The sequence below is a fragment of the Atractosteus spatula genome, chromosome 23 (assembly GCF_055471065.1).
Source record: "Atractosteus spatula isolate fAtrSpa1 chromosome 23, fAtrSpa1.hap1, whole genome shotgun sequence".
NCBI classification, from domain to species: domain Eukaryota; kingdom Metazoa; phylum Chordata; class Actinopteri; order Semionotiformes; family Lepisosteidae; genus Atractosteus; species Atractosteus spatula.
In genome coordinates, this window is record NC_142728.1 from 217,564 (window position 1) to 239,281 (window position 21,718).

The 21,718-nt window shown below is 35.3% G+C and overlaps 1 protein-coding gene across 1 annotated transcript in view; it reads right to left on the minus strand.

The window, feature by feature from the left end:
* The window catches only part of fibcd1a (fibrinogen C domain containing 1a), a 100,346-nt gene that overhangs the window by 77,670 nt on the left and 958 nt on the right, over positions 1 to 21,718 (minus strand). The gene's annotated exons all lie outside the window — the stretch shown is intronic.

Genomic DNA, 21,718 nt, shown 5'->3' on the forward strand with positions numbered 1-21,718 from the left:
GGTAATCAATAAATCTAATTTATTTTTTTTCAGATACATTTAATTGTAGTCAAACAATATTTCAATCCCTGCCCAAACATCATGCCATTAATACTGGCGACTGCATAGGGCTGAAATGCATTTTCTCCCTATTTGTATGCATATACCACTACTCAATTTCCTCCTGTACTTATTAGAGTGTTGTATAGATAAAATATAAAATGAAAAGGCAATACTTTCCAGCCAACCAGATTTAGCAAATGAATAATGTATTTCAACATGAAAATAACATTGCCTCACAGGACATAATGTTGTACATGCCATCCACCCACTTCTGACAGCTCAAATTGGGGTTGATGTTTATAGAAAGTGAATCCGAGGCAAGCGAGGATTTTAACAACTATCTCAAACCAGACAGATGAAACAACAAATGCTCACCTAGGGAGCACAAGCAGTGACTTATAGGGCTGAGTCAAATACCTTTCACTCCCAGTTCTGCCTGCAGAATGTGGGCAAAGAAACATATGGCATTTGAACAAATGTGTTTGAAATCCAAACATCACATCAAAGGCTGTTCCTTATTGATATACAGTAACTAAGTACCTCCCCTTCGCAATGAATGTCCTCTACAGAATATATGAAGTGTCTCTTCAGCAGTATTTGTAAAAGGATGCTTTTTTATTTTACAATATACAAAGTGTGGTCAAAAGAATGCCTACAGTGCAATCAAACTCTGAGCATCTTTAAGTGTCACTTTAAAAACAAAAACAATTGTTATATAGTGAAATATTATGGTGTCTTTGCCTCCTTTATTTTAGCTCTTTTGATTTCTGCATTATAATAGCAGTGTGACTACAGTATGTGAGCAATGTGAGCTGTAGAATCTATTTTAGTAAAATCAGCCCCTCTCATGTGCACATTAGCATGTATAGTTTTTTTTTTCAAATTTAAAAAAGCAACCATCACAAATATAAGCCTTTTAAATGGAAGTTTTTAAATAAAGCTCAGGAGGGATGACCAAACCACTTTTGTCCCCGATGTTTTAAATCTTACTCATTCCTGACATCATTTCTCAAAGTTATGTGTTTATCATACACATATGCCAACTTTTCACATCCCTGGCAGCCCCCCCCCCCCCCCTTGGTTATCTCCTCACTCTCCATGGCGATCCCAGCATCCTCATTCAACAAGCAGGGATCTAGCCCAACAGGAAGTGAATCAAAACAAATCTCATTGTAGCTAAATACTCAATAAACATCCTCCAACACCCCGTGTTCTTTGGTGTTGTTCTTGTTGACGAAATTTATGTCATGTCAATGTTTGTCAATGAACCCTGTCAACGATCACAAAAAGCTTACAAAAACAATCTGTGATGATAGCGAAGACTAAAAGGCTTTGTGTTTTTTTCTGAGTAAATTAAGATGAGGCAAAATCACCTGTTTGACTGAAACAAAAATGAATTCTGTCACATGATTTCTTGTGAAACCTGGATGTGCTCCCAAGTAACGTACAGGGAATGACTGACCAGCATGTGCAGATTCTACAAGAATAGAAAGATTGGATGTCTTCTTTCACTTCAGCTCAGAAAAACTCAAACCTGTGCTGTCACTTCTCCTTGAGATCTATGGATTTGCTGCTCAGTTCTTTGATCATCTGTTAGGGGTGAAGACACGCACATTGCAATGTAACTGTAATTAAAACTTTTATTTTGAAGGACAGATTTTGAGAAAAGGTTAGCAAGCCCTCAGTTTACGCAAACTGCACTGTATAATGAAATAACGAATGCATTGGTACACAGCAGATGTGTCATAGCTGTGTGCGAGAGTCTTTTACACCCAGCTACAGAGCGAACAGACATAAGGAGTTTATCACCTCAAATCATCCATTCAAGCTTTGCTGTCCTCACTTTTCTTTATACAAAACATGCTTGTGAACAGCCCTTCTGAAATTGAACTCTGTCAAACTTTCACAGCTTTCCTGTGGTGTTAACACCTGACACCACATTTGCAATCATTTATCATGGCTTTACAAAGTTTAATTCAGTGTTTTTCATCCTCTCCTTGCCGCAGTATCCCTGTTTCAGGAAACACCTCATAATTATGGCCTCCAAATCAAACACAATCAAACTGATGTTTAGAATTATTAGGAACAATGACACTATATATTGGATTTTAAACAAAAGTTTGTTGATTCTCTCAACTAGAAAATTAAGTCACATAGCCCCTCTTTTTCAGCATATTTTGTCACACCTTTTTGTATTCGACAGTGCTTTAAGAATGGTTTCGGTGTGCTTTAATGTCTCTGCTCTTTGAGTTCACTACCCATTACTGTAATACACTTACATAGAAGGATTTCTTTTTGAGGATATTTTGTCAAATGAAGACTAGCTTGAGCATGGTCTTAATTAATCAATTTTACAATGAGATTAAGAGAAGGGATTGTTTGTGGAAAATATATTTGACATAATCAGTTAAAAAAAATCACTGCCTTAATTTGGTGGGTCCAATCCATTTTTGTTCTGTGTTTCATTAGAGAGCCATATTTATCAGAAGAGACTTTGCATTTAAGAAGAAACAGTTAATAAGACAAAAAGGACTTGGCACAAGACTGGTTAAAGTCTTCAATTCTTTGTAATAATATTGACACTATATATAAAACTGAAACTTTCATCCAAAGCAACTTGCATTTGCACCTGTTTTATGCTGCTGGTGTTTTATGGGATCAATTGAGGTGCACTACAAGAGTAAAACAGCAGTGTCTCACCTCAGCTTTGAACCCACAATCTTCTAGTTACAGTACATGTCCAGATCCCTTCTCCCCCATGAAAACCCTCTATTTTAACGTAGAGCTTTTATTTTTGATTCTTGTGTATTTAATTTAAGGTACTTACTACAGCATGAAAATACAAACACATTTAATGAACATTTAATGAGGTCAAACGTGTTTCTTGAAAAAACATACATACAGTGTACATTCTGTTCAGTGTATCAAAATTACTTGGATGTCGGGAGTCCAGTTGCAACCTTTAATCAAAACTACTACTGATTGTCCAAAGAGATTTGATCATGTAAGGACATTATAAGTCAATGTCCTGTATCTTCAATGCCTTGCCCTTCCAAGTTGGCAGGAGATACTGTCTCAGGATGGAACTCTTCCAGGACTGACTCCCTGCAGTCCAGTGCCTTAGGAGGCAAGGTTCATTAACTACAAAGACAGCTGCATTTGTACTCTCAGTATCATTCAAGACATTCAGTGAATAGAGAATTCATTACAAATTTCTCATCCCACAGGCAAGATGAAGAATAAAAAATGTGCATATTATTCTGCACCACGGAGGAGGTCTGTGCTCTAAGCTGATTTAGGTGCTGAGTTCTCATGATTCTGAAGTTCTGAAGTTGCGAACAGCACTTCATTTTAAGAACATACTGAACTGTTAAAAAAGCGGCACAATAGGAACATAAAGAATCTAATTAATTTTGCCTACAACTGAAGAGAAGCATAACATGAATCTTTTCAACTGACCAAGCAGAATACATGGTAACACACTGCACAACTGCTCTGTGTTTGCAACTAAGCACTAAAATACGCTTTCAGTAGTACAGGTGTTGTTTACAAAGGTTAAGAGTGTCTTAGAGAATCTGTTGATTAAAACCTGTGAGACTGCATAGGAAGATCTTCATTAATTTCTAAACATTACTTACAAGATGGTAATTATTGTTTGTTGACACATACACAACTTGTTTAAATACCAAAGAGGCTTTATACCTTCATTACCATGAAGGTAGAATCTGAAACAACTATATACCGTAGTTCTTATTTTAGAGAAGTTAACTTTTATTCAGTTGATATTATTTGTATGGCTTTATTTCTTTTTTCATCAGTTTAATTAATATGACTATTCAAAAATAACTAAAACAATTACTTTGTTTGCATCATGTAATTCTTTGATAGACAGTCAGTAATCAACTGAGCTCTTCATACTGGCATTAAGACACATTGATTGCTATCACATGTTTGAAATGCTTCCTGTTATTGGGCAATGTGTAATAAACACAGAGGCAAGTGTGAGATGAAGGGCTGACACAGGTGAATTGGTATCAGGTGCCTGGCAAGCTACAAGGTCACTGCTTTCAAAGAAGTTGAGGTCTCCTGTTTCACTTCCAACCCAACTCCATTCCTGAATGCTCAATTCTGCCCACCACAGGGCATCTCCCATTCAAAGCTGGTCAAAAACGTCCTGTAGTTCAGACTCAGACTAGTGATCTGTGAGACAGGATCTGTGCTCAGAGCTACTCAATAACCCAACAAACATTTTCCTTAGCCAACATTCTCACCACAATCAATACAACCTAATTAGCACCTGGCTGGTCCACAGTATATAACCTCCAGTTATAACTATCCTAGTTACAGTATAACTAAAGTTCAGAGTAATTCTACAACAGCAAATCAGGCCTAGTTGAACGCACTTTGTCTGAAAATGAACCAAAGTAGTTTGAAGTTTAATATGAACGTTTCACTTATCTAAATTCCTTGCAGTCCTCTCTTTTTCAACAGACTATGTGCACATTTTAGACTTAAAAATATCCCATAGAGCAGACAACCCTGTGGAACAACCAGCTGCCTCTCAGAACACCTGTGCAGGTACTGTACAGTTAATGATTAGTTCCCCCCACAAGAAAGGACTGCCAACAGCACAGTCTCATGCAGCTCCTGCTCTTCCTTTAATGACTCTTGTCCAAGCAACCATCAGGCTGCTTCCAGTTTAATTTCTGCAGGCTGACAAGATCGAACTCAGAATTAGAATGTCTGGTGCTATAGCTGCCATGATTATGCTTCTCTCAAAAGCAAAGTGGGAGAAAAATATTAGCCCTTGATTACACTTTTATTGTCAACCCATTGATTTTTCTTTTTCATAGCATGAAGTGAATGATTACTTTATTATGCTTACACGCTATACTGTAAACCCTCTTCCCAACTCAGAGAGGCTAGTACATTCTCTTGGTGAAGGTTCACATGGTGGCAAGGACAGTAGATCTTGAGAGGAAGAACATTCAAAAGACAAGGTATTAAACACCAAATTGTTGATCTCCAAATTGTGTGAAGTTAAAATTACTACTGCAAGTTATCAGAAGTGTCAGAGTAGTTATTCAGTGTTAATGAAACTACAATTGTTGGCCATGTAAAATACCAAACATGCTGAAATAAAACAAGCATGGATGAATAGGAAAACGTAACAGTGTATTGGTACAGTAGGTGAAATTTCATTTGTAAGCACAGACTTTTAAGCTGGTGTGCTTCATAATTACTCTAATTACCTATGTGGCTTTTAAACTAAAACTGAGTAAATAACTATAGAACATGGATAATTAGTTTTTAATTAGGGATTCTTAATTCATTACAGAAAACACAATCCAAGCTTATATCTATCCTGGGAATTCAGGGCACTGTTATTGAAGCCTACCGTTTATATTCCAGAGGTCCTACATGTATATGTATGTACAATATACACCTTGTAGAAGAAGAAAATTATATTGGTAGGAATTCAAAAAAGTTCCTTTAAAGTACAGAGAAGTCTAGAGAATAGAGACTCCACAAATTGCAATTTCAGCTGCTGCACTATTTACTGGTTTGCAATGTTCAAGTAGCACAAGCATGGCACAAAAATGCTAATTAAGTTCTTGCTCACACTTGCATTTTTATGAGTGACAATGCTGCTCAGAGTTTGACTCACTAATATGTAACAATAATGTAGAGTGGGCTTTTTGAAATCCTCTCAAGCTTAGTACAGTTATGATATTTATTTCACTTCCGATAAATAAAAAATGTCAGAATATGGTATTACAGGGATTATATGTGGGGGAAAAGGAGTAAGAATGCTGTCTGTTCCTGATACCACTGACAGTACGGTGCCTATACATTTGTCAATGGAAGAATTTGCATGTAATGGAATTGTACCACAGTTCTACGATCTTTAGTCATTTAACATCTTTTTTCTTTTCTCTAGAGTTTTCAGGAGACTGTCTTATAATTAACCAAAAATAATGACCCATTTTTGGTATTCTGACAGGGTGAGAACTAGCCACATTTCTTAAAGAAATTACCTTATATACAACTATAGAAATGATACAGTACATTTCTAAGTAATTTACAGATATAAATGCACATTCAATTCTGCATTGAATAATTTGGAATTTTAAATGCTTCCTTTGTGTAATAAAATATCACAAGACAGCTACTGAATTGAAATGTGAGATATCAGATTCAAAAGGAGAATCACAAATCTGTTTTTCTTATAAAAATGACTTACTTTTTGTTTATGTTGACACTCCATTTAAGTTTTCTAGTCAATGTAGGGAAGCAATAAAAAAGATAAATGTAATGTTAGGATATATAGTTTGATGTGCAGCATTTAAATAAAAGGATGTTTCTTAAAATTGCACAATGCATTAGTTAGACAATTTACAATATTGTGCGTAATTGTAGTCAACACTTTATACAAGATATTGTTGCACTGAATTCTGTTCAGGGGAGAGGAACCATATACTGTACGTTCTTAAAGAAAAGAAAAAAACTGTAGTTCCGACCCTGGTGCTGGTGGATCACTGTCTCCTGGGTTTTCCTCCAGCCAAGGTCTTAGACACAGGCTAATTGATTTTAGTTTTCGACTGGGGGAATATTTATAAATGTGCTGTCAGCTCTTAAAAGGTCAAATGGGATTTGTAATTGGTATCAGCCCTGTTACAAATTCTGAGTTTCAGGTCTACTCTCATTCAGGTGTCTTCCCTGACGTAATCAACTGGATCTCTGCAGAAGGAAAAAAGCCTCTTTGAGAGTCTTACAGACCATCATTCCACCTGTGTGTGTTTACCATCAATTGATCTACTATAAGTCTAAACAAGCAAGTAAAATGTATTAAGTCATCAGTTAGCACTGAAAGTGCTCCTAGACAGTGTTCCTCTATAGATTTAAAGCGCTACATCTTTTAGAACAGAACAGGCTGCAAGGGAACTTGATCTAGATATTTAAAATCCAAGTCAACACTTCTTCAAATTCTTCAGAATCCACAATGAGGACACCTCCATGTACACTTCTTATTCACACAAAGGTTGTTGGAGTCTAAAACAAGCGACCTAGATCTGTGGTTGAAGGTGATGCCCTGGCTTCTTTGAAGAAGCAGCTGCATGAGATCTTTGCAGTAATTTGATATGAGGTACCAAATGATTTTGATGGGCAGTTTGTATTTTAAATTAAGTTTAAATTTAAACTAAGATGAAGATTTAGGATTATACTGTATGTCATTTGTATTTGTTTATGAAGTATGGGAAAATACCTTAGGCAACTCTGTGATAACCTATGGAACAGCAACATCTAGATTAACATTTTTAAATAGCTGTGAAATGTTGCCAGTTTGAATTTTTTTACCTTTTTTGTACTTTGAATCTTTGTATCCGAATAAAGGGCTAAAAGTAACAAATTTCACACTGACTTGTGACAATTAGTTGTAAAGGCCATGATATTGTAACATCAGTACTGTAGAATTCCTGTTCTGAATTTTTCTTATATAAGTGGAAGCTTAAAAACTACTGTAACACCTGTCTTTTTAATTTGTTAAATAATGTTCCCCTTACATATTCATTGGAAGCAACAGAAATAAAATAAAAACTGTGAACCTTCAACAGCAGTTTGTCCTACAATGGGTGAGCTGGACAGGGTAGCATGCAGGTGTTCTCCTATTACCGTTTTCAATTTTTGTTTTATTACTATAAATTGATATTTCAAGGACTCTGACAAAATATCAAAGAATAAATATAAACATAAGCAGTGCAGGCAAAGAATGCATAAAAAAACTGAATTGTTCAGTCTGATGGGAATCAAAGATCTTATTTTTCCCCTCCCATCTGTAACATTCACAAAGTCATTGCCCCCATAGGTTATTACTAGTTGGTTATCCTTCTGCTCTATTGCCATGACAACAATAGATGATGAAGAATTGGAAACAAGCTCTGGTTGTTTCTGTCTGTTTCCTGTTTCATTTCAAACAGGAATGATATACTGTACACTACTCATTGGTAAAGATGGGCCAAACCACTTTGGAAATCTTCAGCTATGGTTTTATTGGCAAATAGAAACCTTATGAATTAGGAATTTCAAAATGCTTTTATTCTTTGCTTGATTTTACAATTAAACTTATTACACACGTAAAATAACCGTGGCCGTCACCATTTTAAAATCCTAATCCAATGCTCAGCGTTTCAGCTTACCGTGTTCGCAACTTCTAGTGCTTTTAAGAATGATTCAACTAAAAATGTAATTTTTTTAATACATAATCTCTGACTTAGTCATAATTACTAAAACATGTAGAGACATGAGATCAATTCACTCCTAATCCTTTTAATATAGTCCGCAAATTCAGTACAGTTTCAAATGTTTTAATAATTTACTAGTTTAAAGAGGTGGAGAACAAAAATCAGGCATAATAAACTGTACCGCATGCCATTCAGAATGCTTTATGTCATTATAGACATCTTTATATTCCAGATGAACCTCCAGCATTGTGATATGAGACTAGATCACATTTTTATGTATTTCTGAGCCACCAACACTATTCATACTGTACAATGCATTGTCTAAATTACCTGTGAATATTATTATTTATTCATTCTAATTCACATATTTCTGTATACTGTACCTTCACCCTGTAGTTAAACATAACTTACAGTACAGTAACTAACAATCAGGAATGGAGGATCAGGAAGTACATTTCTGACTGCACAATATTGATGCCTATAGGATTGTGAGATTATGAACTTTTGTTTCCAGCCCAAACTTTTGCCACACTGATGATTTACTGTCCACTGTAACTCTACTTGGTGTAATGCGTTAGCACACATGCTCGTCATTGTACTACAGGAAGGTATCTTTTGTGGCTCAGTTGGTGATATTGAGCAAAATGAATTCTGAGGTTAGCAATCTGGTATCATGAAGATGCAAACAATTATCATACAAAGAGGTGCTACATCGTGATCAGATTTTTGTTCTGCACTGAAATTTTTTAAAAGTTATTTTCATTTTCACCAATGTATAATATAAAAAATATGAAACAGCTAATAGCTAAGTTTGTTGATTACTGTTTTATTTCTTCGAAAGATAATACGATTATCTCAAGTTGTGTTATTTCATTAAAAAGGTACTCAGTTTGCATACAGTTTTGGTTAGTTTGGATAAAATTGACAAAATAAAAAATGAAATAAAAGTTGGAATAAAATTAAATCTGTATAAATCACCAAAAAGGACATGCTTTTAAAATAATGCATGGTCAAAACACAGGGTGAATTAATGCAAGCACAGAAACAGATACAACCGTGCAAGACGTAGGTAATAAAGATTGCCTTTTTTCCATCAGCATGATTGAAGGAGACCTGACTGTGAGACAAGAAATCCATAGGATGAAACGATTTTCTCCCACGCTCAACAGACTGCTTCAGAGAAACCTAGAAACCGACTCTGTCAGGGACAGGCCAAGCCCTGGAAGCAGAGTGTCACCACACCTGTCCAGGAAATCCACGTTCATCATAATGGCTGATGCATGCAGTGGGGTGGGGTGGGGTGGGGTCTGTAGATGTGCATGAATGGCTGGATCTGTAGATGTGCTTTTGAATCCTTTAGACTGGAATAATTATTTTAATTCTATGCATTTATATTGTGCATTTAATCAAAGCACATACATACAGTACTATAAACAATAATAATACCTGCATGCTCAGTGTTTAATTACTTCCTGTATCCTCAGTGGCATATCAGCATTTTTACCATTTTATACCACCCTTCAGAAAGCATTGATTCACTTTACTGAATCTGCAGATTAGATACTGTACATCTTAATGACAATGTGTATTTGATTATGGTACTTCAGAAGAGGTGAGGATTCACAGGGTGTGTATAGAGAACCAGAGGCAAAGGTCTTAATTAAGAAATGTCCAATGGTAAGTAACAGAAAGAGATTAGGAGGGAGAATACAAACATCTGTATTTTTATTTCACAGTCATACACAGATTTGCTTGTAAGGCTTCAGAGCTCAGATTTTTCAAACTGCTGTGGCTCAGTGTACCAATTATCCCTTTAAATAAGCACCCACATAAGAGACAAAAACAGAAAGCTATCATTGGACACCAGATGCTAATGCACTCATCTCTCTATTGCCTAACTGAAACCAACCAGCAGAGACGGGTCTACTTACAGTTGTGTAAAAATTAAAGAGAAGGTCAGATTCAAAGAACAGCATTATTGCCTTTTACATTTACTGTATGTATTTTTATTATCCAACTTACTGTATTATTGAGGTAATTAGCTTATTTTTCTACAGGAAAATGAAAAAAAATATTAATCTATAATCAAAACAGGATTTGGTATTTTTGTTAACTGAATATTCACAAAAAAAGTCCTAGGCTAGTAAGATTAGCCAGCTGAGAATATTTAATCGACTTGCATTAAATTGGTTTTCATAATTTAAATTTAAACAAAATCAGTAACTTTAAAAATGGCCTTTTTTACCATCTGTACACTGGAGTTCACTGCTGTACTTGTACTTGCTGTATTCTATGATCGGGCATAATGCTGATTATACTGGATTACTTTCTTTTAAATATTTTAAGACGGGAACAACAGAACAAAATAATCTTGCAATATTGGATTACGTCTGTTTTAGAATTAAGCCACCCTTTAACGTATTTAAACAAAACACATTAGTAATATAACACAGATATGCAAACATATTGAGGAAATCAAATGTACTTATTTACCTTCACTTCAATGTTCTGATACTGTACTTGCCACAAAAACAACAACACAGGGCTACTTTCTCTGGGGAAAGGTTTCTTACTAAATATGAAATTATGAAATATTGCTTGCAACCCATTATCTCTGAATTAATTTTATCCAAATTTATATTGAAAACATAACCTTTTAAACCTGGGTTTCCAAGTCAACTCTTCACTGAACAATATTTTTCTTATCTCTTCCTATTTTACTGTAGCATTAAGCAAACAGAACTCTATTCAGATTGTACATGAATTGTTTCATAAACAGTGTTCTTCTGCTGTCAAGAAAACACTTTTTAATAGCTCAAAAATGAATACTGCATAAGCATCACAAGGATTTTACACTGTATTAAGCACTACAATCCATCTTGCTTTTCTTCGTTCATTACATACAGGTACACCTGTATTGCTGAAACAATACATCAAAATCAGGGAAGCTCTAAAACTACCAGATGAACGGTGGGACACTGTGGTAATTTCTAACCCCTTTCAACATTTGAAGAGGAAAACGTCTTCTTACCTTGAACAAAGGAGGCTACGAGGGGACAAGGAACACAAATTTAAAGGATTAAAATCCTAACAAATACAAAACAGAGGAATACTTCGGGACTTCAGGACCAACAGTGAGACAAACACCCAAAGACACAAATGGAGAGCCATGTTGTTGAAGCTGATTCACTAGGATCCTTCAAAAGACAGCTGGAGGAGAATATTGGATCAATAACATAATGGTAACTGGTAAATGATAAAAGACTGGATGATCCCATTCTTGTTTAAACCTTTCTTATTTCTTTAAAAAAATGACAAATCAAAGAAAAAAATAAAAACTTCTGTTAACCGAAGTTATTACGAGTTGGGATGGGATGAGAACTAAAAGACAATTTGGCAGGACCAAGAAAACCTGGGTTAGGGAACTGCATGTCTACTTCTACAGATGACATTTTCTTCAGTAACAATGAATTGCAGTCTGATGTGATGTTCCTGCAGATGCTTAATCACTAAAATAGATCAAGGTTAGCTGGTTTCTTTGTACAAGAAACATTAATAATCATTAATAAGTTTGTCCTCAAGGGATGTTAAATGTTTTCTTCCAAGGTATGATTTAAAATATATAAGGAATTTAGAAAATATATACTGTATAAGCAATAAAAAATACAAGGAAGTTTTCTTTTTTTTTAAATAGAGCCATTTTCATGTAGTTATTCTATTAGATGGTGTTTTATTTTCTTAAAAATGTCACTCAAGAAGAATAAAGTAATTTTACTTAATCTGAAGGTTAAATAACAACAATAAAAGTTTAAAATTAAATTAGGCAATTTGGTGGCTAAAAGCTAATATTTGGCTATACAATAGCTAACTAAGCTTGAGTATCTCATCTGGGACATTTCTTGAATGTATTCAGAGTATCATCTTTAATAACAAGGCCGTGTGACTTGTTCCAGACACCCAGAACCATTTGTGTACAAAATCAGTGTTAGGTGATTTTTTTCTTATTGCAGTAAATCATTAACGTATTAGTAATATTTACAGTGAAGTGAACTATACCTGAAAGCATATTTGTTATACATATATAGAAAGCTAGTATGAGTTAAGTATTTCTTCAATTAGATTTAAAGGACAAAATTGGAGTTTTATTACTCTTATTATTACATATAACACCTCCTTTAATCATTACTGCTCACTAATATATCTTTTTAGTAGCTGAAAGGTTACTTAATTAGCAGACAATGAGATGTAGTTCCTTCAAAGTGATAATAAATCAAGAAAAATGTGAACAGCTGCAAAGTTTGGAAGCTTGTGCAGAGTGTATTTATGCAATGTGTTGATGAATCAATAAACCTACTGTAGAGCCCCTTGTCTTAATTGGAAAAAAGAAAGTCCTTGTAGATTTATGCAAGGGATAAAACTGAATTCATTATCTGTTATTCCATTCTTCATTACCAGAACACAGAAAAAACAGAGGAAATGACATTTTAAATGTGTAAAAATAAATAATTAAAATAAAAGTACTGTAAATGAATTTGACTGCAGCAAAGATAAAGTGACATTAGGAACTATCACTTGAAATTGTTGACAATGATAAAATCAGGCAGACTCACACATGACACATGAAAGGTGCAGAGTATATCACTGAGCTTTCTGTCTTTATGGGCGACAGTGGCAAGTGTCTTTTGGAAAAAGAGACTGTATGAGTGTCTGGATTTACAAGTCAAAGTTAATTACACTTCTTTGACTCCCTGTCAAGTTCCTGTGAAGTTAAAACAATCAATCTATCTTTGGTCTTACTTGGTCTTACTTTGACAAGCTAAAAAAAGATTTGGAATGATCTAGTGCCCATTGCTGTTTGCTTCTCTACACAAAAGAAGCTGGGATCTAAGTGGATGATATTCTAAATCTAAAAATCACCTAACAGTTATGATCTTTTGCAAAATGCCACTAACGCTTTGGGCTCAGTGACCTCAGATATTCATTTTAGTTGACACCACACTTAAAGAAGTTTCTGCAGCATTTCAGTGACACCACCTGTAAAAGAAATGAAAATAGAAAAATAGATACTGTAGCTTTTTTACTCTGGGGGAAAAATGCACAGAATCTTCTGCAGCAATGAGTTCAGTCTACCAAAGGACACAGGACGACTAAACTGTTTTATTATACAGTGAGGCAATGAATTCCAAGCTTTTGTATAATCTGTCTACAAAACACAAAGGACATATGCTTGTCTTTCTGCACAGCAGAAGGACGTTTGTCTGAAACATCCTGTCACAATATTATGTTTGCTTAAACCTTGTGTTCAACACAGCTTGTCAACCCCTTGGTTTCTACACTGCAATTCAAACTCCTATTAAACCTTTTCTTATTCATCCATATGTGCATAAATATACACACATGCATAGCTACAATGAAAGGGCTTTGACACACCTCTAATTAGCGTAACCTCATGTCTTTCTGATGATTGTGAGGTTACGTTAAAGAAAGTCGTGCTATCTGAAAGCAGTAAGAAATGTTGAGTAAGTAATATTGAGTACTAGACATACTGTATACTATATGACTGGACAGACTATACTGATTGAAAGGCTACCTGATACAACTACGTGGACTTTATAACATCACTCTAAAACTACTAGGTAAAAGAATAGATATTTAGATGTTAATAAATGTTTTAATTGTTTCAATCTAATTAATAAGCAAGGGCCCTCTCCTGTGTATTTAACTCACCACACAGAAAGCATTCAAAGAGCCCAAGCAGTGTGTACTGTATTAAGTCTTTGCCCCCCTTGTGTTGGGACAAGGAGACTAACTGAGTACCAGGTGTTGATTCCTAATAGTGGGTGAAGGAAATGAAGACAGAAAACTCCCAAATGTACCCCCAGCTAGTGCATCATATCCACCTGTAATAGCTTATTATTAACCCACTTGGAAAACAAATGACACACCAGCCGCTGAACAGCAGTGTAATGAATTTGCAGAAGTTTGTCCCAGATGTTCAAGGAGCAGCCCTCGCAGGTACATTGTAAGATGCCATTTCAAAGCAACACAAGCCAGTCCACTCCACTGTTTGAGTGAAAAAATGCATGGAGATATATGGGTAAAAAGTTACAACTGATGTCCATGTTTATTCCATGCTTGAGCTTTCCTGTGTAAGGCTGGGACAGGTGGTCATAGAAAGAGTACAATGATCTGTTTGCATAACAACTGAAGAGACATTTTTTAGCTAAAGGAGGATGTACATTGCTCAGTTTCAAGGTAACTGGTATCTGAGGACTTCTGGGAAACAGTTGTATGATTGCTGTAAAAATATGAGCAATATACAGTAAAGTAAGCCTGCCCTCTCAATGCAGTGGAAAGCGCTATTGCCATTTTGATCTGGGATAGGAACTCAAATTCAATTGAGTTGCTTCGAAGTGCAGACCGTAGACCAAGGAAGAGGCAAGTCCAGTCACTGAGGGCCAGTTGGGTTTCACTCTACTATTGATCTTAGCTAATTATTTTAACTGATTATTTGGATTCAAGTCAAATAATCTTTTTCTTTAGGTCTTAATTGGATGTTATTTGAACAGTTCCTGTAAATCTACAGGGCTCTAGCCCTCTAGGACTGATATTGCCTGTTCCTGTTCATTGGTCACCAGACTGGGGATTCTCCTAAGTCCAGCCTGTATGATGAGGCCATCCTTGGAGTCTATAAATGGTGATGCAGTGGATTGGGGTCACTAGATTTGATCTAGTATATATAATATAGTAAAGAAAGTAAATACAGTAGGACCTGTTACATATGAAGATTTTCTAAATGCATAACCTAAAATGAAATGAAAACTGTTAAAACTTAAATGGAAAAAGCAGATTTCCTGCCCTTTCTTTTTGTATTTTTGTGGTGCTGAAGAAGCATCATCTCCAATTATGAATCAATTAACAACTCTTTGTTTTTATGTTGGCCAGTTGCTTTTCATGGTAGAAAACTTACATAATAAACTTAAGCTTCTGTTGAGAAAGAAGCTGGCCTTGGCAAAAGTTGTACTGAAGTTATATATAGAACAAGATCATTAATGCTAGGCATTGTCTTTGCAGGATTTAATGTAAAATTTAATTTAACATTTTTTGGTGCAAGCATACTAACAAATCAGACACACGATATGTAACTGTTTCAGAAATCAGAATTATTATACTTCATTTATAGACTCCAGCAATTTAAATTTAATTATATTTAAACTAGCACACACATGCAGAATACATTACATGAAAGTAAAATCTATGGTCTACAAATAGATTTTAATGTGCCAGAGATGCAATGGTCAAGAAAGACTGCTAACAGATGTCATACAGACTAGCATTAAAAAAAATACCTTACAGCATCTATTGACAGATAAGTCCTTTCACGACCTGGCAAGGTATTGACTGCATACTTCAGGCTATTCAAGCCCTCCCTTTTCAAGTCAGTGTTCTGTGTGACCAGGTGCCCTGTATTTTCATCACTGTGCAGGGCACGTGTGATTAAAAGCACAGGGTCAGCATAGTGTAGAGAAAGAGTCAGTATGGTTCTGTCATGAATTCTCTGTTTCCTGCTGCTCCCTGGTTACAACCAATACTCTGACAGGAAATCTAAGGAAAGAGCATGACTTCTTACAGAGCACAGCCTTATTTTCAAGCTTATTAACGAAGCATTTTTGTTTCTGTCCATTCTACATATGCTATGTCAGTCACTGGTGACCTTTTTAACATTTTTATTTCAAAGCCCATTTCTGTTCCAAGACCTTGTTCTTTCCAGATTGAGATGATTGCATCTCCTGTTCCTCTCTTGCTCTTCAGCCTCTCTCTGTGTGATCCAGATTTCTGTTCATACTCTCACAGTTCTTATAGTCCCATCACTTTTGTCTCAGCTTTTATCTGCTATGACGATGGGAACTTCCCTAGTCTCTTTGTGCTGAAATTGGTACATAGAAACAATTAGAATTCTTTTCACAGGCTTGTGCACTCTGAACTCATCTGCGGCAAGAGTTCTGTTTTTGGGTGCAGATTTTATTTTAATATTCTTCCAGAAATGGCCATTTCTACATTGTTTGAGCTCTAAGTCTTTACTTCAAAGAATGGAGATGAACTGTAGTCCGTGTCCAATGTACAGTATGATGGAAAATATTTAGTATGCAAAACATAGAATCTTTTCAGGCATACAGGAGTAGTTAGTTAAATTAATGCATGTGTTCCATGGCATTGTAGCTTGAGGGACTGGATGTATTTGTATTGCAAATTCACAAAGATAAGCACAGCAAAAGACATTTTGCACAGAAGGCTTTGGGGGTCTTTTTTTTAGTACCTTTCTTATATATTGTGTACATGTAACCTTAAAACTCAAACTGCTGTTTGGAAAATTCAAACTCTGAAAGAAATAGGCATATATGAGGCCAACAGTAACTAATTTTAATTCTAATTTAAATCTAATTAATTAAAAATATTCTAAGATAATGAAAATGGAAGAACATAAAACTTTCTAAGACTTCCCAAGCTGGAACTGAAGAAGTACAACATTATGTGTAACTTATAGAAGAGTAGGCTTTTACAAGATGAAACCACAACAGATTTGAACATGATAAAAAACTACTCCTTACTGAGATCTCATTGCATACTGACCTTCCTCCAACCGCCAGATGAGGAATCTGATTTAATACGATTCCAGACAACCAGGTCTTGATTTCCCTTGTTGTTTTAGAGGGAATCTCTGCCATTCTTAGAGACAGATTCAGGTTTTACAGCGTTCTACTGGTACACTACACCTAAAGCCTGAGAACATCTATCAGATAATTATTTATTCATGTAAGGTTTTCCAAGAGTTTGGTCTATATCTGTGCTTTTTTAGAAACCTGAAGCTGATAACTGCATAAAATAATGAGTAAAACATCCAATTTTGACCATACATTACACATATTCCCTGGATCTTGAATTAGTAGAAAGAAAGGTCATATAAAAAATTATTGAAAATCTTGGAAACTAAAAAAAGGAACTCGATACAGTCATTTTCAATAACACACCAATAATGATGCACAGTGCCCATTTCTGCTTTGAAGATTAAGAGTGTGCTTGGCCAGAGGGCATGCAGCTCATGTAAATTTTACTTACACTTTCTCTAAAAGAAACCATAAAGATTTTATCACAAAGTGAAAACCTCTGGGAACAGAGCAAAGAATTGAATTCCCATGTTTGCACCATATTGGTCCGTGCCTTCATTGGTTAGTTGTTTTTTTTTGCTTCTCTAAAGTCAGACGAAAGTAGGAATTTGCTAAATGTTTCAGCAGTGTAGCTAAGCAACACATTTTCTTTCGGCAATCACAGAAGCACACGCACAAACAGATTGTTGTTTTCTTTTGGTGAACAAGTGTTGCTCCCCAGAGGGCTCCGCACTGAATCATTCCAAAAACACAGACAATGCCCAGTTGGAGGTTTCTGAGATGGGGGTTCTGGTTTACTTCCCAACACGAAATCTTGCAGAAAGATCGCCTGGAGCTGTTGTGTGCCCCTGACTCTCTGAGAAAACACATACGTCTATGTGCATTCTCTCTCTGTTCCAAAGCTTTGTTAATGTTTACTAAGGATGCCCATTGGTTAGAGAAGAAGACACTGGAATCCACAACATGAAATTAAAATGGATGCACGGAAATTGAAATGGATCTTAAAAATGCATGTACCCAAAGCAATTCAGACCACCTATTTGCAGGTCGACAGAATACATTATAGTGGAATATTTGTGACTTAGTGACTAAAACACAAATGCCTTTTCCAAATTTTAATAATTTTTTAATAATATACTTTTGTAGCATTCTGCATGATCTCTCATCGGTGATAGTTTTAGGTCTATGACACTTCTCCTTCTTGTATTAAGCTGTTTTTGTTTTTGTGATGTGGGAGTCTATAAAGATTTTAAAGTTATACAATGGGAGCATGTATTACATAAAACTCCTGCATGGAATTACTTTTCATTTGTTGTAAAACAATTATAATTGTACTTAAATATACTTCAATGTATAAGTACAGAGTACAGTACTGTATTTGCTCATTCACCTGCATGTTTTCTTTCAAATGCCCCTAAAAAGAAAAAAGAAAGAACTGACCTCGTTATTCCACTTGCAGAGCCTGGACAAAGCATCCACTGGCCCTTGGTCATATATGCAATGCTACAGTACTAATGATAATGAATGATTGAAATGCAGCCTTGCTTTAAACTGCATCTAGGTGGATCATCTACAGTAACTGTCAGCAAAGCAGTGAGCTGACAAAGCCCTCTAGTGTTGAATGGCTGTGAAATGTCTGCAATGTGAAAAATCACCCTCCCCCCCCAAGAATGATAGGATTCTTAAATCATGCTCAGTCTTTACCTGCTGTGAATCAGATCAGTGCTGAGGAGGAATGAGAGTACAAGTCAGACTTTCCAGTTATGGTAGATCAGCTCAGTTGTATCCCTGTCACTTACCTGCTACCACTGAGAACTGTAACCCTGCAGCTAATTAATGCATGTACTGTATTCTGTGTGCATTTGTTTCATGTTTAGAAATGTCTTTTCCTCCAGGGTATGTATTTCCGCATGTCATCTGTGGCGAAAGGCTGATTTGGAATTCTAGGCTTGTGCTTCACTGTGTGTTGGTGTATGTACTGTACTTAAGATACACCTAATTTAAAGCAATATGAGCTATAAGAGAGGCTTCAACAGCCCTCACATCCTTTATCTCCAATGTTGTGACATAAAAAGGGTTTTAAAACCTGAAAAGTCAAAAGGAAGGGAAATACAAAATCCACACTAGAACTAAAGGATAATTGAGGCATCAGTTACAAAATCTTAACATTCCCTCAGAACAATCGGAATATGAGAATACCACAGCCCCAGTCAAGTCAACTGGATAATATTGCCCCTCTTGGTCTATTTGCTGGGAAGCTGAGAGGTATCCTCTGGATGCTGTCCAGTAAGATGCCCTAAGTACAGTATGTTAGAAGATTCTGTAATAAAATCAACCGGCAAACAACCGTCCAAACAGAGGTTTATAAAACTGGTCAGTTATCTGACAACAGAGGGGTTGTCCACTGATCCTCACTGATCGTGCATCACAGTTCACAGCATCACAATTGTGTTTTTTGTCTGTGCAGCCAGCATGGAGAAAGATGCAACACCTGATGGCCAAACATAAGTTTAGCATTAAAAAGATATTCGTACAGTTTTCAGCTCACCAGAAAAATGCTGACTGTAAAAAGGTGTTTAGATGGTGAATACCATTTTTGTGTTTGCTTTGTGGAATTTATGGAACGTTATGGAATTCATAATGCTGTGTTAACTTCATTGTCTCAGTTTAATAATCTATTACACTACAAAGTATCAACAAAGAAATGATCAGTAATCTCAAACAGAACATGAATATGCAAAATACAAAATTATAAAAATCATACTCTTGCACTTTCTTACTTTTCTCAGGTTTGTATGTATATGCAGAGGTCGGAAGGATTTCTGCAAATCTGTGCTGAGATTCAAAAATGCTACCAACCGATGTGACATTGCTTTGTTTCTTTGAAGAACATACTATTGATTGCACTGACCAAAAACAATTTGTCTCAGGAGGTTCACTCACCTTTATTAGTCGCCTATTAAAAATCTCACAGCACAAATGAGTTAAAACTAAAACCTAAAAAAAAAAATCCCTGCAAGCTCTGTTTACTGAAACTCAATTCGATGCCATCTGCTTATTGGGAAGTCAAGCTGTTGCTTGAAATATACACTGTGTACAAATATACAGCCATGAAACACTCTTAAAATCTAACTTAAGTCATGAAATAAAGCCACTTTGTGATAACTATTGTATAACTGTGACTTCGATGCAAATCACTGAAGGTTCTAGCTTTCCCTCAATATGGTTTACTTTCTGATTAAATAAATACTATACCGTAATTACATAGGACACACTTATTAATCATTGAGCAGTAAGTATTTTTAATAATGTTTTGTTTCAAAATTTTATTAACATGGTTCCTGGGAGCATAAAGGCTAGTGAGTATGTAGGAGAAAAAAAGCCCTAGAGTATTAAAAGTGGCATTAACAGTATAATGTATTTTAGTTAATGCAAAATTAAACGTTAATATCCGGTCTTCATTAAAAACCTGAAGCTTTTGTTGTGTTTTTAGTGCCTCTTAGCAGGTATATGATTATAGTTAAAGAACATACTTAAAATACACGTAAAACTAGGACAGAAAACAACGTGATTTACAAAGCATATGAAGTTTAATTCTACTAATTTAATATATTGTAAAATTAATTTTAAAAAGATATACAGTATATCATGCATTTATAACATAAATAAACATACTAGAAATGTACACGGTTCGGGGGATTTATTAAGATTCTGGATAAGCACAGAAAACTGCTACAAAAATATTAAGTCACTGGTGCAACAGCAAATTGAATTAAAAAGAAATCCTACATTCTACACTATGTATTGCACCTAGCCAGCACCATAACCAGCGATAAGTCACCTGCGTATTAAATATAATTTGTTCAGATGTAGCACCTATGGGTTATGCCTCTTATAGGTACAGTAGGTCATATACAGCACTGGATTTGGTGTGATGGGTCTTCTAGTTAATGTTTTTTTAAGGAACAGGATAAAAGGTCTATCTAGTTGGAACAAGGGATGATTATTATTCAATTTTAAATTTTAAAACATTTTTTACTCATATTTTGTTTGACAAATCTTAGATCTTAAGTTAGAAACCATGTTTTATTAGTCCATTTTCAAAAAATATTTCAAAAGCATACAAAATCTACTATCACTATCAGTTATTGGGAAAAAAAGGAGAATACATTTACAGTTTTTACCTTAAGTACAATGATAAGCACCACAGTTTTTTGCATCTTCATGTTTCAATAGGGTTAAGAACAAATAACACATTTTATGGACACCAATCCAAAAAACATCGGTCCAAAAGGTGAACCATTAAAGAAATGGAATGTATTATAATCTATTAGAATTAATATACTTTTACCAGATCCATACAGCAACAAAATAAATTCAACAAGCATCCCCTTATCCTACCAATCAACACAGAGCTCAGGAAATACAACACACAGCAAAGCTGCTGAACATCTAGGGTACAAGGTATCATGGGGTACAAAATTTGCCATAACAGGGATACAAGTTTCAAAATAAAGGCACTATCTTCCTTGAACTGTTATCACTAAATATACAGTAACATCTTTTGCCACTGAGATCATAACCAAGTCAGAAAACACGAGGCATCAAAGCAATGCATGTACAAAGATGTGTATCAATGGTTATTCTTCAGACAGAAAATGAGTTTTCTTTCAAAAGTGACAAATGTATAAGCATTTTGTAGTTATAACTGAGTCAATGCACCTGCATATAAAGTTAATCATATGATGCATGAGACAGATTTGCTTG